The sequence below is a fragment of the Zootermopsis nevadensis genome, unplaced genomic scaffold, assembly GCF_977971745.1.
Source record: "Zootermopsis nevadensis isolate Lab colony 2312 unplaced genomic scaffold, Znev_1.0 Znev_ptg000010l, whole genome shotgun sequence".
Classification (NCBI taxonomy): Eukaryota; Metazoa; Arthropoda; class Insecta; order Blattodea; family Termopsidae; genus Zootermopsis; species Zootermopsis nevadensis.
In genome coordinates this window covers 21,845,000-21,859,576 of record NW_028259142.1, presented here as the reverse complement: position 1 = coordinate 21,859,576, position 14,577 = coordinate 21,845,000, and the positions used below count along the sequence as shown (strand labels likewise).

Below are 14,577 nucleotides of genomic sequence, written 5' to 3'. Positions count from 1 at the left end.
GTAATTTTCGTTCTAACAACTTAGACAGATTTACGTCGTGGTAGGTAGACTTTGAAGGTCTTGACCGTTTGTTCAACTTTTGAATCCAGTGACGGATTTTCATGGAACGTCATCCCAATTGTGCTGTCTAGTCTCCATTCCCATTTTCTCCTAACCCTCGTTATCTCTCTCTGTCGTCACAGAATCTTTCTCCTCACTTTCAGAAGTTCATCTCGCTGCTTCTACGCCTGTTCCGACCTCTCTAATTACTGGCCGCATCGGCTCTCATTTGAATAGCCCGTCAGCTTAAGCCACTCCAACAGCGAAACATGATGCAACTAATTAGTACTTAGGATAAGAATGCGAAATCCAATTAATTAGTCAACTATTGCAATAAGCACCGAAAGTTTGAACTTTAGGATAAGCCAAGTCCACGGCATTTCAGTGTAATCCGAGCCACTTCTCAAAAGATACTCCACGAAGCGATTGGTTCATCGAATCCCGGGCTTATTTCGAGAATTTGAAGTGAATCGAACTTCAGCTGTTCCCAAGAGCTCACTCAAAATATATTACCAATAAATTAATGGATACGCAGATAAAGGAGTTCAGCGGGTTCACAATAATCCTGTTCTGCGACAGCTTAATCCAATCTTTAAGCCGTGAAACCGGTTTACTGGACTTAATCCATCGTCTAAATTATAAATAAAATCATAGAGAAATTATTGAATGGTATGAATAGATTACTCAGTTAGCAATTCGGCTTAAGGATAAACGAAAGCGAGACAAAAGTTACGAGGAGCATCAGAAATGAGAATTAAGTAACAAAATTTGGAAGGACGCAGTAGAATACGTGAAGGAATTCTGTTATTTAGGAATCAAACTACAAACAGCCCACAAACATAAAAACAAGTTACACAAGTTAGAGATTTTTAACACCGTAGGAAACAGACTCGCATTCTTTCACAGATAATGAATATTTCTTCTAAGTTCCTAGATTAACACACTCCCTACTTTTGTTTGAAATTGTGGGCGCAAACCACCAATGTTTGTCCTTGGAATACACCGTCCGCGTTTGAAAGAAGTTCCAGGGCGGAGCTCCGGAACTCAAAATCACCGGGACCCTGGTCTCGGTGCGTCTGTATTGTCGCGATCCTGAACACAATACTGAACAGCGTTTCAGCGAAGACTTTTGATCTCACGTTAATGTAAAGTTTACACTTTAACAAAAAAGACCAGAATAAATTTGCCTCAACGATTAGCTCAGGCCTCAGGTGTGTCGGTCTCGTATCGTGCAGGTAGACAGACAGACAGACAGAAAGGATTATCCTCTTTGACTCCGCGCTGCTTATACGAGAATGAATGTCTTCGAAACACCCTGTGGTCCAGCGTCCCTACAAAATAAGTTCTCTTGTCTGCTCCTGACACACGTGAGAGATTAGATTTTTAAGCATAAAATGAAATTTTAAATCAGCCAGTTTTTAAAATTCTCACATCGTTAAGTAACGCGTGGAAACATTAATGCAAGCAATTTGAACTGTTGAACAGGACAATGTCCTGTCCCATTACGGACCGACGGACATTCGAGCAGTTTCACCAGACGCTGCCAGTTGCTAACGAAAGAAGTGGCTAATTACCGTCAGATATTCAACGTAAACATCAAAGCTGGACAAAATCGAATTGCAACAAATTTTAAAAAAAAATATATTTACCATATGCCCTGATGATAAAGACAGCATGTCCCCGAAAAATCCGTTTTCTCAACAGTGACTCCACTCGAAGCCCAAGACGATTTCATTGCTAATTCTACGGCGTCCGTTGCGCCTTGAGATGGGTGTGACTCATTGCCTATTCCTTTAATCTGACTGATTTGTTGTGAGCTGCAAGTTCTCGGGTTCTAATAGAAGTCTAGAAACGATTTGAAACGAGTAGAAGTAAAATTAACCACGGCCAATGAGACATGCACTTGCAGACAGAGAAATTAAACACGAAGCAAATCATTTTCATTATCACCAGCTTCAGAGTCACTTTCTCGTCCACATCGAAAATCCGACCAACGAAGAATTTCTTATTTCCTGGGGATCGCAATTCAAAAAAACCTTCCTCAATTTTTTTAAAAATCCATTCCCTCCTACGCGTCTGCTAACATTTCAGAGCGCATAATGACCCGCTGTGGCCAACCGGACATTGGAGGGCAGAGACTCACGTTGGCCGATCGCCCGCTTTGCTCTCGCGTTCCGAAGGAACAGTTTGTATGAAATGGCCGACAACCGGCTCAAGGAGTCACAATTGAAGTCATTACATATACAAAATGCAGTAACTAGCTAACAAACAAACAAACTAACTAACTGACTGCACGCATGAGAGTCGTTTATGGCAATCCAGTAGCTCAACTAAACAAGATTTCTTTGTCTTTCACGGAACAAATGCGTTGGCAAGAGTCCGGTCCTTGGCCCTTCAACATTCCAAGATCTTCGCTTCAGATTCGTGTAGCAAGGAGCTTCGTCTTAGCCAAATATTATTTTAAGAGATGAGAAATGCCTACAAAATTATTGTTGGAAAGCTTGAAGGGGCGAGGTCACTCGGAAAACACAGGATTATATAGAAGGATAATATTAAAATGGATGTAAGGAAATAGTATTTGAGGATGTGGATTGGATGAATCTCGTTCAGGATAGGGACCGGCGGCGGGCTCTCGTGAACCTTCTGACCCCATTAAGGCGCAAAATCTTGACCAGCTGAGTTATTGTCTTTAAATAAGGACTCCACTGCATTAACTTCGTTGATCTCGTCAAGGATCCGTTTTAAGCTGTGCCCATTTTGACTAAGAACAAAACATGAAACTTCTTGATGGAGCCAAAGTCATTTCAGAGCATTACCTAAAGTAAGAATAATCGAGTTTTGATTCCGAATTCCCGTGGACCGTCTACTGTGCCATATTTCGCCCATTAACTACGGTAAGTAACACGAACAAACCGCGAAACACGTGATCCACAACCAGAATACCTTTCAAGCTGCAGACGTCGAGTTAGGGGAGATTTATTAAGACGAAACAATTTCCGTAAGATCAGAACAAGTCTAACAAACCTGAACTCTGTTGTCGATAGAAGAAAGACCTTTTACACAAAGTACAGAGTAATTTTTGCTTCATAAGTTGGTGCGTAAATTGACGTATTAATGTCCTTCCTACATTTAAGATGATTTAATCATTAAAATTTGGATCCAGGTATTGGTAATGACACAGATAGGTATACGAAACCGCTTCACTCGCGTGTATGAGAAGTTGCCGGACCTACACGGCGTTCTCACTGCAAACGCGTAAATCATAAGACTGATTCTGTCAGACGCAGAGGTTAGCATTCCCAAGTTTTTGTCAATCCCATGCCACTTGGGGTTATTTAAAACCTGGGAAAAAATATTTTATCCTAATAAAGTAAAGTTAGGCGATCTCTCCTCTGCGTTTTCCAGTCGAAGAGTCACACAGCACAAAGCGTGTTTTTATCTTTCAAAGAATCTGCAATTAGTTAGATGAACCCAATTGGATGCAGGGACTTACCTTACACCGGAAAACGACGTGAAGAGATGATGAATCAGACGACTTTGGGATGACTTAGCGAAGCCACTAGCGTGCTTTCTGCGTGCTTAGTTCTGAATTTCGAATCTGACCGTTCGAACGGTTCCCTGTTCTTTCAAAATCTGGACCGAAAAGAAGTTTTTTATTTCGAAAACGGAATGGATAAGAAGAATCGTTTTTTGCTGTAATCGGGAGTTCCCTGTGACGTGTTTGTAGCAGCCACTACTCGCAGTGACGGTGCCGTGTGAGCGACAGGCCCGTTTATATACGCTCAGGCATCCCTCCCCTGCTAATACCACGCGCAACGCATGTCGCCGCGGCGTCCCCCGCCCCCCGACGCTCGTCGTCACAAATCGACAGTAATTCTAGCGTCCATATCTGAGCGGACTGACAGGTTTCGTCGATCAGGCCTTCTGGCCTCCTCCGATTCGGAATTCGAGGCTCACGAAGTGAACCTTGACCTAACCCGAAAATAAGAAAACAGAAAAATTTTAAGTCGCAGGAAAGAATAAGCGATGATTATTTTTAGAACTGTCTAATTCAGCACATCGAAGTTTATCCATGAAGCTTGCAAGAAGATAATCACTGAGATAAATCTAATTTTCCTTAAAATATATAATAAAATACAGGTCAATACACAAAACTTTATTTGGATGTTAAAATTTAAAATTTAAATGTTAGAATTTAAAATTTTAAATTTGCGCTATTCATCACTATAAGGATGAACAGACAGTCAACCCGAGCAGACGTGATACACCACACAACACGACTTATGAATAATCAAAACAAACATAAGATGCGTAAAACGGGAGAATCAGCGGAACACATGTTACAATAATGAATATATTGAAAGGCATGCATTATAATATAAAATAGTTTAAAAAAAAACACCTGAAGATGATGTATTACATCGAAACATGTTGTGAAATGAATGAAAGCGCTCAATTGTAACATCCTTATAGTGATGAATAGCGCAAATTTAAAATTTAAAATTTTAACATTTAAATTTTAAATTTTAACATCCAAATAAAGTTTTGTTTATTGACCTGTATTTTATTATATATTTTAATCAAAAACACAAACATGACGCATGTAAACCTTAAACCTAATTTTCCTTATATAAAGTGCGCCCACGATGTGTTGAATGGTCTCAATTACTTCAATTAACTACGAAGACAGAAATAAAATCCAGTTTAATCAAAGGCCCTGAATTCATGTGACACCTTCGCCTGTTCACGGTTAATAATTCAGTTATTTAAACCACAGAGAATTTTCAGACACGGAATTCGTTCAGTCCCCCGGTCGAGGTTACGTCCGCGTCCTGACGGGGGAATCCAAAGGGGGCTCTCAATTTTTTCATTCCATCGCCCAAATTTCTTCTTTCGTAATTTATCCTGACATCAGCTCAGTCTTCTTCTGAGCTGGACCCCTTTGCATGCTGAACACGTACCACGAGCGTCGCCATAATCACCAGTTCACACTCATCCGTGTTTCTGTTTTTCCAAAAGTCGTTTTTGTGCTCCTTCTTACGACTTTCTTACTTTAAGGCGTATTAGGTTTTTGAAAATCCTGTCTCGCCAGAAGGGGCGTTCCCTTCGCCATGGTCCGGTCCCATAGTGTGGAGGAACTGCAGAAAAATGCCTGTTTTCTATTTCTCAGGATTTTACTGCCTCCATCATCAGGGCGATCTCATATTTGTGAACAATTTCCACATACATACACATTTCGTCCTTCTCAAAACATATATGAAATATGTCTTAACCTTTTGCTGTCATCGGACGGAGATCAAGACATCCTCCGTCGAAATTAGCTGCGTACTCCACAGAAGAATTTCAGGGCATTTCCTTCCTAATCCCGCCTTCTTGCTCTCAGGACACATCCGTAGGTGAAAGTCGTTTGATCAATAATTCAGGCGTCGATGAAACAAGGAATTGTCGAATAAATCTTCAAACGACATGCTTGAATATTTTAAGCGGGACACGACATCTCGGTGACCGCGGGTGGGAACGACGGTCCGTCCCTGCCAGCAGCTGGACACGAGTGCCTCGCCGTCACAACACCCGGGAGTCCGAGCCCTGGACCAGGCGATCCCAATATACGAGGTTTATCTTTTTTTCCCCCAGAGTTCCTCTAGGCAAATATCGGGATTGCTCCTTCAGATAGGCCACGGCGACTTCTACGTTCTTCCAAGTCCATTATTTATCGATGAACCCATCTTTCGACACTTCGTGACCTGGACAAGGGACGGCGTTCTTAAATAAGATACTGAGGAGTTCACATTCCACTTCTGGATAAAATCGCCCGAAAATAAGACTGACGCATCCACAGGGCTCCGTTGCTTAATGTCACTAATGAACGACGCTCCTTCGTCAAAGGATTCATGGCCAATACTATAATAAAATCCATCGGCTGGATTATATTCAAAGCCAGCTGAATCCACTGAAAACCTTATCATCCATCCCATGTCTCTAAGACCATTTTAATATCACTCTCTCGCGTCTCTGTCCTTAAGATTTTCAGTTCGTTGTGTCGTAATATTTTTTTTCATTTCTACCTAGAATAATCGATAAAAGACGCCAAGACAAAGTCCCGTACGCCCGTGGCACTGTTATTTGGTGCCAGGGATAGCAGAAGGAAAGACAGGGAAGGGATTAAGGTGGCAGAAATGAAGTTCCCGCGGCCACGTAAATGGTTCGGGTAACGAAAGAACATCTTCAGAGGACAGACCAAAAGGAATTAGAGATTGCACTTTCTTGCGCCCTCCCCTCATCCGCTTCCTTTTACGTCAACCATTCCCCTCAAAGAGATACCGAGTTTCAGTCCCACACGCAACAAGACACAAAATTATAGCTTTGTACATTTTACGTAGAATATCTGGGTGATAATTACGAGTCTGGTAGATTTCGTGGGCGGTTCTGAAATTCTCTGCGCCACGAAGGCTCAGAGGGGGAAAATAAACGAAGAATCTGTCACATTCTTAACTCCGAAAGCGACGCATGTGATTGGTTAGTTCCACACTCCGGTAGCTTTGCGAAAGACTGGCTTTGGGTGGGTTGGGTTAGGAGGATCCCAGACCCTGGGGCGAAGAGACAAACCCGTCTGTTGTCTGGAATCGAACCCTGATTACCGTAAGAGACGTATGAGAAACGAGTGGAACCCGGAATATTCCGGCGCCTGGGTCCAGCGTTCAGCCGAACGTTACCTCAAGCGCCCAGCGTCTGTGAGACATTTGACAGTCAAATTCTGACCAAGTGCCCACCCTCCCCTCAAGCGAGGCTTAATAACTTGATTGAGTTGCCACCAGGTACGAGGCAAGTTAAATGAATCATTACAATGCAAATGAGTGGCTGTGCGGCAGATTTAATATTCGTCATTTGACAGGGCGTTACCTGCACGTTAATGGAGTTTCGAGTGAATACATTTTGATTACAGCGGTGCCTACCAACATGCCAACAAGAAAAACAATCTCGAAAATTAGGCTTGACCTAATCTAACGATTTTGTTGAAAGCGTGCAAAAAAAAAAAACTTCCCCGAGCGTTAAAATTTCCACCAACACACTCGATACCGAACCAGTTTTTTTCCAACTTCCTATTCCATTTGTACTGACATGAACCGAGCAGGTTGGCTCAGCGGTAACGTCAGGAAACGTCTGTCCTGACCGAAATATTTCGTGATTTTCCTCGCTCCTCCCAGCAGATTCCTTTTATGATAATATCACACGGGTTTCGGCCGTTTGCTTTCAGAATCATAGGCAATTATCATCATCTCTGCAGTTGGTACAGCGGAGTTATAATTACTTAATAACTAAACTTTTACGTCTATTACGCGAGTCCAGCCCTGGAGTGGTCCACGTGGATTCTGCCAAGGCTTTGGTCACCAACTGAACAGATAAAACCCAACGGACACGGAAAGAATTAAGAAACTCAAATTCCGAATGACGCGATGTGCTGTGACGTCACAGGGCCGATTGGTCGGCCTAGCTTGTGATATTCCTTTGGGCCTCTTAGTCAGGCGATTACTAGAATACGAAGTGCGGTACAAGGCATCAACAGTCTGTCGTCGGTAATCGCCTTTACACGACTTAATGCATAAAGCGATCTGTTTTAAGGGGTTTACACGGCACCAGACTCGTCACAGCGTTAAACAATGCAGAAGACATGTGATGGATGCCATTTCGGAATGCGATAGGAAGGTACCAGCATTTATTTCATGTAATTTATTAATTTTTGTCTAATATTTTTTTAAAACACTCATACATGACGACAAATGCCATTCTGAAGAACATCAGCTATTAAAATTTGTTGTAATTTTCTGTTGAACATGAAATTCGACGGAAAATACTCAAAATTGGAACGCAAACATTAATACAGTGACGAGGGGTGTTAGCCAAATTGTCAGTCTAGCCACGTTCACTGCCGCTGAAATGAAAGCGTGCATTGTCCGTCCATCCGTTCGTCTGTCCGCACGATTCAACTCAAGAACCACTAAATGATTTGGATGAAATTTGGTATGGACGGTGTGCCATTGAGGACCTTCCTAAAATGTCACTCTTCGATGTTTTACGACGGGCATTACCAACATGGCGGGCAAACAAACTTGTGAGATGGAGTCGACACTTGCAATAGGACCATACATTGATGTACGGCGAAATATTTTCCGAAAATACGAAACTTTGGTTTGTTAATTCTTTGTAAAATGTAAAATAACACCGAGATTCGATTCTGGGATCGTATTCGTTCGGGTCCCAAATAGTTAAAGCGCCTTATGGCTTCATTACTGATCTATGGAACTTAAAGACCACGTGATTTGCATAATTTGAAACAATGTTGTCCACGTAAGATACAAGGAATGCAAGTGTGTATTCAGTCCTGATACGGCATTAACGATGATGTTTAAAGACGCATTTAATTCTTCACGTAAACTGATAGTTCGTGTCCACTTTACGTCGTCATCGAACGAACTTCTAGTAAACTCATCGCAGTAGGGAATAGAAATATAATTTATCTGTCGGAAGTGTAGTGGGTCGTTTCCGTGAGCCTTCTGAATCCAATCAGTAGAGACTCTTAAACTGCGTGAACTTTGAATTTTCATTGCAGGCGCGAGGCAGTTCATTAACTCGCGTCTTCATTTCTCTCGCCCTCATAAGACGGTTTGCCGCGTACGAAGGAAGGGATTTCAGGGCCAATAGAACAGAGAAAATCTGCCACATGAATTAATGAAGAAACAGAAAATTATGGGGAGAACTTGAGCGAGAAAATTGTTCTCTAATGCGCCGTAAATTCTACGAAAATTGTCTTCGCGGCACATGAACACCTTCTTAAAGACTTAAATTTAATTTAAAATCTGTCGAGGAAATTTAGTAGCCCAGCTAGAATTCCGTAATTGCGCTCCTTAAAAGACTTTAAAATTCAGATTGGTTATGAAAATGAGAGCGTGCGCCCTACCAACACGCTCATGGGGCCCGGCTCACACCTAAATAACATTGTTGTGGGTATTTGTTGTTAACAATTGCGTGCCAGATGGTACAAAAACGAAAACCCAGACAGATCTGTAGATTAAGGTTGGAAAAAAATAAACAAATTGTCGTCAATAACTCAGAATTTTTTTGTTAAATAATGTTTTCGCCACAGATAGTACTTTCGTTAACAACAATTAATGGCATTGTTTAGAATATGAATTTGTTGAGAACCTCAAACCTAAGAAAAGAAAATTCGCAGACATGTGCGCGTAGTTTTCGTAATACCGAGGATCTTGCATTCTGCGTTGCTTCAACAATTCACTTAACAAATTTTCCTCGGGAAATGCGTCACGCATCAATGACGTGAGGGACGCCGTGCGATCTCGAAGGTGCTCGAATAGAGCGCTAGATCTCACAAGTAGTCACATGGAGTAACTAGCGTGATAAGTCTTAAGGGGGCTGCTCATTGAAGAAGAAGAAGAAGAAGAAGAAGAAGATATTTGAAACAGCTGCAGGAGAAGACCGGGCAATGAGAATCGATGTCTGGTAGAAAAATCCAGTAACGCGAAATAATTTGAAATGGTTGTCGCGGATTTACAGAAATCTTGTACCCAAGAGCCAGAATAAGGCGTGGTACGTCGTGGGGTTGGCTCGTGGCTGAAATCGTGAAAACGGGCCCTCCCTTCTAAGAAGGGGGAATCCTCTTCCACGGCCAGAGGTCCGACAACTAACACGAGTCGGAAATCGAGCTGAGGCCTGAGTCCGAAGTCTGATGATGGAGGCAGCAGGGACATCTGAAACGTCCGTAAACTTCGCTGGGCACTGAATACGACTTGGGTCTGCGAGAAAGGAATGTTAATTTGAGCTTCTGGGTGAATATTATTGAGGGTGTGTGTGACGAACATCGCCAAAATTGTTTTTTCTTTTATGGTTATTAATACCTCCTGGTTTTTACAACTAATTGAACATTTTTCTAGTAAGAAGGTTTTAATCTCTTCCGGTCTTCGTGTGTTCTTGCGTAATTGCTATTTCTTCTTCTTGTAGTTTGTGTCTCAAGGAAAAGTAAACACGACTTTAACTGCGTCTCACAAAGAAAAACTGATCGTCGTTATTTCTGCGTGTGTGAGAGAGAGAGAGAGAGAGAGCTCTGTATTAAAAAAACGAATCTTAATGTGAAGCCTCGTGTCTGCACGTCGTGATGTGTGGGGGCCAAATGCGTGTCGCGTTTTAGTTCCAGAGACTGCACCGGAGGACATCGCAGATTTGTGTAACAAGGGGGCGAAGTTACTGTGTATGATGTGCAAGCCTATTAAGTCATTATCCGGAGCACTTACAGCTAGATGGCAGCACATGTCCAGCGCTCACTGCACGGGATGAGCGCCTATGTTTAATGGCCGGCGACGCTCCGAGGCGTCGCGTGATTATTAACGTTTCCGAAGCGTAAATTCTGCCTCGGCGGACGCTGAGTTGTCAGAATCGCGAAATATGAATGCAGTAAACACCATACGAAGGTTATGCCGCAAGATGTCACACATCTCCAAGGATTAACAAATATGTGAACGCGTAAACACCGCGTCCTGCGTGTACGCCAACAGTTGATCAGCGGGACACTCACACGCAAGTGCGTAACCTCACTGATTCACGTCTTTGAAGAAAGTCCTTTGCACGTGCTTCGACAACTTTCTAAGGTCTGCTACGTAATATCTGAATCAAAAACTGCCTCTGTCTCTAAATCTCAAAATCAATAATTATTACAAGAGATCAGCGATATACAAATGATCAATACTGTTTCACACTTCAATCGTATTTACGTAACTAATGGCGAATAGTGAATAAAGACAACAGAACGAGGAATTTATTAGAGAAAATAGCTGTGTAACAGATGAAATTGTTTACCTGGAATTCTTAACAAATTACCATGGTATTTTTTTTTTAAATTGCGCTTACTTGTAATTCGGCGACCCTCGAGTAATTCAAATCCGATCACAAATTTTGGCATAAAACATTGAATCGGGCAGAGACAAAATACCGCCTTATTACGCGTTTATTTGAAGACTCCTTTCCTCGCAGCTACGCGGACACTTGCACCTGAATGCGGTTTCAGGTACACGTCGCCTCACGGTACATAATTTGACAATCCGGGACAAATTCTTCGTAATTCCCGACCCACTGTTTCCACGAAAAACGTCTACTTGACTTGATTTTCGGCACATTAATACATACGGAAACAGCGCCGGAAAAATATGTACCTCCCTCTCCCCTGTGACTCAACTGGGAAAATGGAGACAATCCAATTTACGCAATTTCAAACTCTTGTGTGTCGCGTTGTTACAGATAGTCGACATACCAACATCACAAAACAAATCTGAACGGGGACCGACTAAAATGTTCCGGGCACGTGCAATTGACAAGATACACAAAAACGTAAGCACAGAACTGAGTGATGTGCTTTGTTAAAAGTTTAAACACGCATTTGTACTGAAACGTGTTGTCTGCAACCAATTAAAAACAAATCTGCGCATGTTCAGGCATTTTTAAATTAATAACAGGTGTTACAAGTCCATCATGCAGGAGTGCGGGCTTCAGAATTTTCTGATGATTCCAACGTGGTGACACGCACTTCGTAATTGTAGCGATGGGCTCATTTTACCCTCAAATGCTTTGACGTCTTCCTTCGTCCTCAGTTGATACAGCGTCGTTCATTACCTCACGTAAGACAGTTTTCACCTTAAATTGCGTGAGAATTCGTTACGAGTTCATTTGAAATTTACGTCGAAAATAATTTTAACAATTCGCCTCCGCGTGCGCGTTCTTTGAAAAACGCAAATGACATTAACGCAAACAGGTGTGGTCGTGCGCGCGTCTGCCCGCTGCTGCATATCCGAAATTGCATGAAGCATTTCGATTAAAGGTTTAGGCTGATGGCTCTAATGCAACCACAGCTTTGTATGAAGCTTAAATTGAACAGCGCGGAATTCATTTCTGAAATTCTGGATAATATGTAGTAGCTCACAACATTAAAGCAGAATCGACACAGAGCACTTTTATAATAACAACATTTTACATATTTAAAAGTGGATGAATAATACAAACATCTCTAATTACTACACTCGAAACGAATGGCTCGTGCTTCTGCCAACCTCATTTTGTCACAAACCCTCGTTGCCAACTTCGTATTTAAAAGCACGAGTGTCCCTGCCACGCCCCAAAACATTGCCGGGCATTCAATTCCGAATCTCCTCTCAGTGTCGCCTTTACAACGCACCGAATGTCTTAAAGCGATGAAAAATAAGACTAAGAACACGACATTTAAAATCAAGGACGTCGAGCGTCTGTGTGGCCAGAGACTCGACGAAATTGGGCGAGAGGAATGCGGAAAAACCAGAAAAGATTTATTATGAACAGGAAGGCGTAATCGAAGACGCCATTGAAGATAATGGAGTGACGAATCGAGTGAGTGCCAGAAGGCGGTGGTCTGTGAGGACCGAAGACTTGCGAGGAAGATGAAATTATCAAATATTCTCTGCACTGTAAATTTTCTAGTGAAATCGACTTTCATGCGTTACATGCCGTGGTGATATTTTGTTTGGAGTGTACTGTACGCGGCCCGCTGTCATCCCTTCCAGCAAACTTCTGGTAAGTGACTCGCTCCGAGGCCCCAATTCGCAAAGTTCAGCGGCCAAAAACGCTGGAACGCGGTATTTAACAGCGAAAAATCTTTGTTTTTCATGAGTCTGACATCCCGGGCAGCTACGTGGGACGGGAAAGGAAGTTGTGTGTATTCCAGTAGCAAGAGCACGTTTTTAGTCTTGAAGACTCAGTTTACGTGAAAGGATGGAATTTTGAACTAGGCACGACGTTTCTCTGGTACTTTCATACCGAACACCAATCGCGGCGCTGCTAAAAGTACAAATGTTATCTCACACACAAACCTGAAGAGAGGGAAACAGACATTTTATGTCGCACCATTCCGCGATGTTTTATAATCGACAACGAAGTGTTCATTAATGTTATCGCAAGATAAATGTGTTGTGAAATGGTTTAACTGTGACGTGGGGTGTCGAATCTCGTTTGGACCTGCCCACGCCAAGCGCTGCAATGCCATAACTCTCTGTTATCCGAGGGGCTCCCCCCCCCCCCCCCCAGCGCCGCGTCCCAACCATAAAAGTTATTCAAACCGAACAGAATTCATTTCGACACGTCGTGTAACGAGGGCGTGTAATTACTATTCCACGTGAACAATCATTTGGAAAGTACAAAGTACGGTCAAGATAATATTACGAGCAGAATAAACTCAGAAAAATCGTATTTCTAATTCATTCCAAAAACACTTTTCAAATGCTAAGGTAACAGAACGATAATTATCAACGTCTCGTGTTGATGCCTTCTTCAGGGTCGCTTTTAGAACGGATTCTTCAAGGCACGAAGGATAATATTAAAATGTATGCACATATGAGTAGCAATTCTCAGCCATGGACTATGTTCAAACAATAAGGTTAAGCGAAGACGAAAATATAAAAATGTTTTAATTACAAAATAATGAAACAATGCATGAAGTCCACGAAAACGACTGTCATTTTTATAATTCTGTGCGACGCTCCACCGACGGCGTACGACCGCTTACTTGAGAGCTGACGTCTCGCTCTGATGAGCGGGAAAATACAAGATTTGCGATCTGATTCACGAACCGCTGTCGAGTGTCAACGCGTGCACACACACGGACGAGCGAACTCTCTTTCCTTCGTTCTGTGGGTGCGTGAAATTTACTCTTTCAATTGGTTTAGAAATCTGGACGGTTCCAGCCCGCACGTACTTCTCCGAACGGGCTTATTAATTATATAAAGAGCCCCATTCGATTTAATTTAACATTTACCACATACTTGGATCATCACATATGAAGTCGGCCTGAAGATGGTCTTTTTATACCAACACATGTTACCATTGATAAGCCAAGAGTTTTAAGATTTGAATCAAGTTCATTTAAGGCAGGTTTGTCTATTTTTGTAAAGCAACTTCAGAATTTACAACGTAATATATATCTTATAATTAGAATAGCGTCGTAATAGCAACATTATGCATGTACTTACACGGTTGACGGCTGCAATGTACAGCAAATACGATGTTCAGATGTTACAGACAACATGGCGCAACGCAGGAAGCACTGAGTTGTTGTTACGTATTGTTTAATTCAGAGGGCAAAACCGAAACTATGTGACATCAGACGCTTTCTGCTATCACATTTACCACAGCGACAAACAACACTGATCGCTTTATGCATTATAACAACGTCGGAATTTCAACGCGACACGAAGAAGGTGGACGCACAGACAGAACGACATTCCCACGTCACGAATTTTTACGTTTAACAAATGAACAGCTGAATGCGATCTCAGAGCCAATCGAGCGGGTCATGACGACAGTTCCAGCAGGAATGGGTATTAGACGAGGTCACGACATTTACATTTCTGCCAGTACACTAAATAGTTACCTGTAACTTCAGAGCAATTTACGTAGTACAGTAAAATAACTCTCTAACCCCATCGCACCAAATATCAGATTTCGTGGTTG

The 14,577-nt window shown here is 42.2% G+C and overlaps 1 protein-coding gene across 2 annotated transcripts in view; it reads right to left on the bottom strand.

Annotated features, from left to right (window-relative positions):
- Window positions 1–14,313, bottom strand: part of Dh44 (corticotropin-releasing diuretic hormone 44) — an 81,437-nt gene extending 67,124 nt beyond the window's left edge. The window contains exon 1 of one of the 2 annotated variants that reach the window (XM_022073143.2): window positions 14,097–14,313. The gene's annotated coding sequence lies outside the window, so the exon portion shown is untranslated. Of the gene's footprint in view, window positions 1–3,532; window positions 3,796–14,096 lie in introns of those variants that run through there. The other variant, XM_022073141.2, reaches the window with a different exon arrangement.
- Window positions 14,314–14,577: the final 264 nt, after the last annotated feature.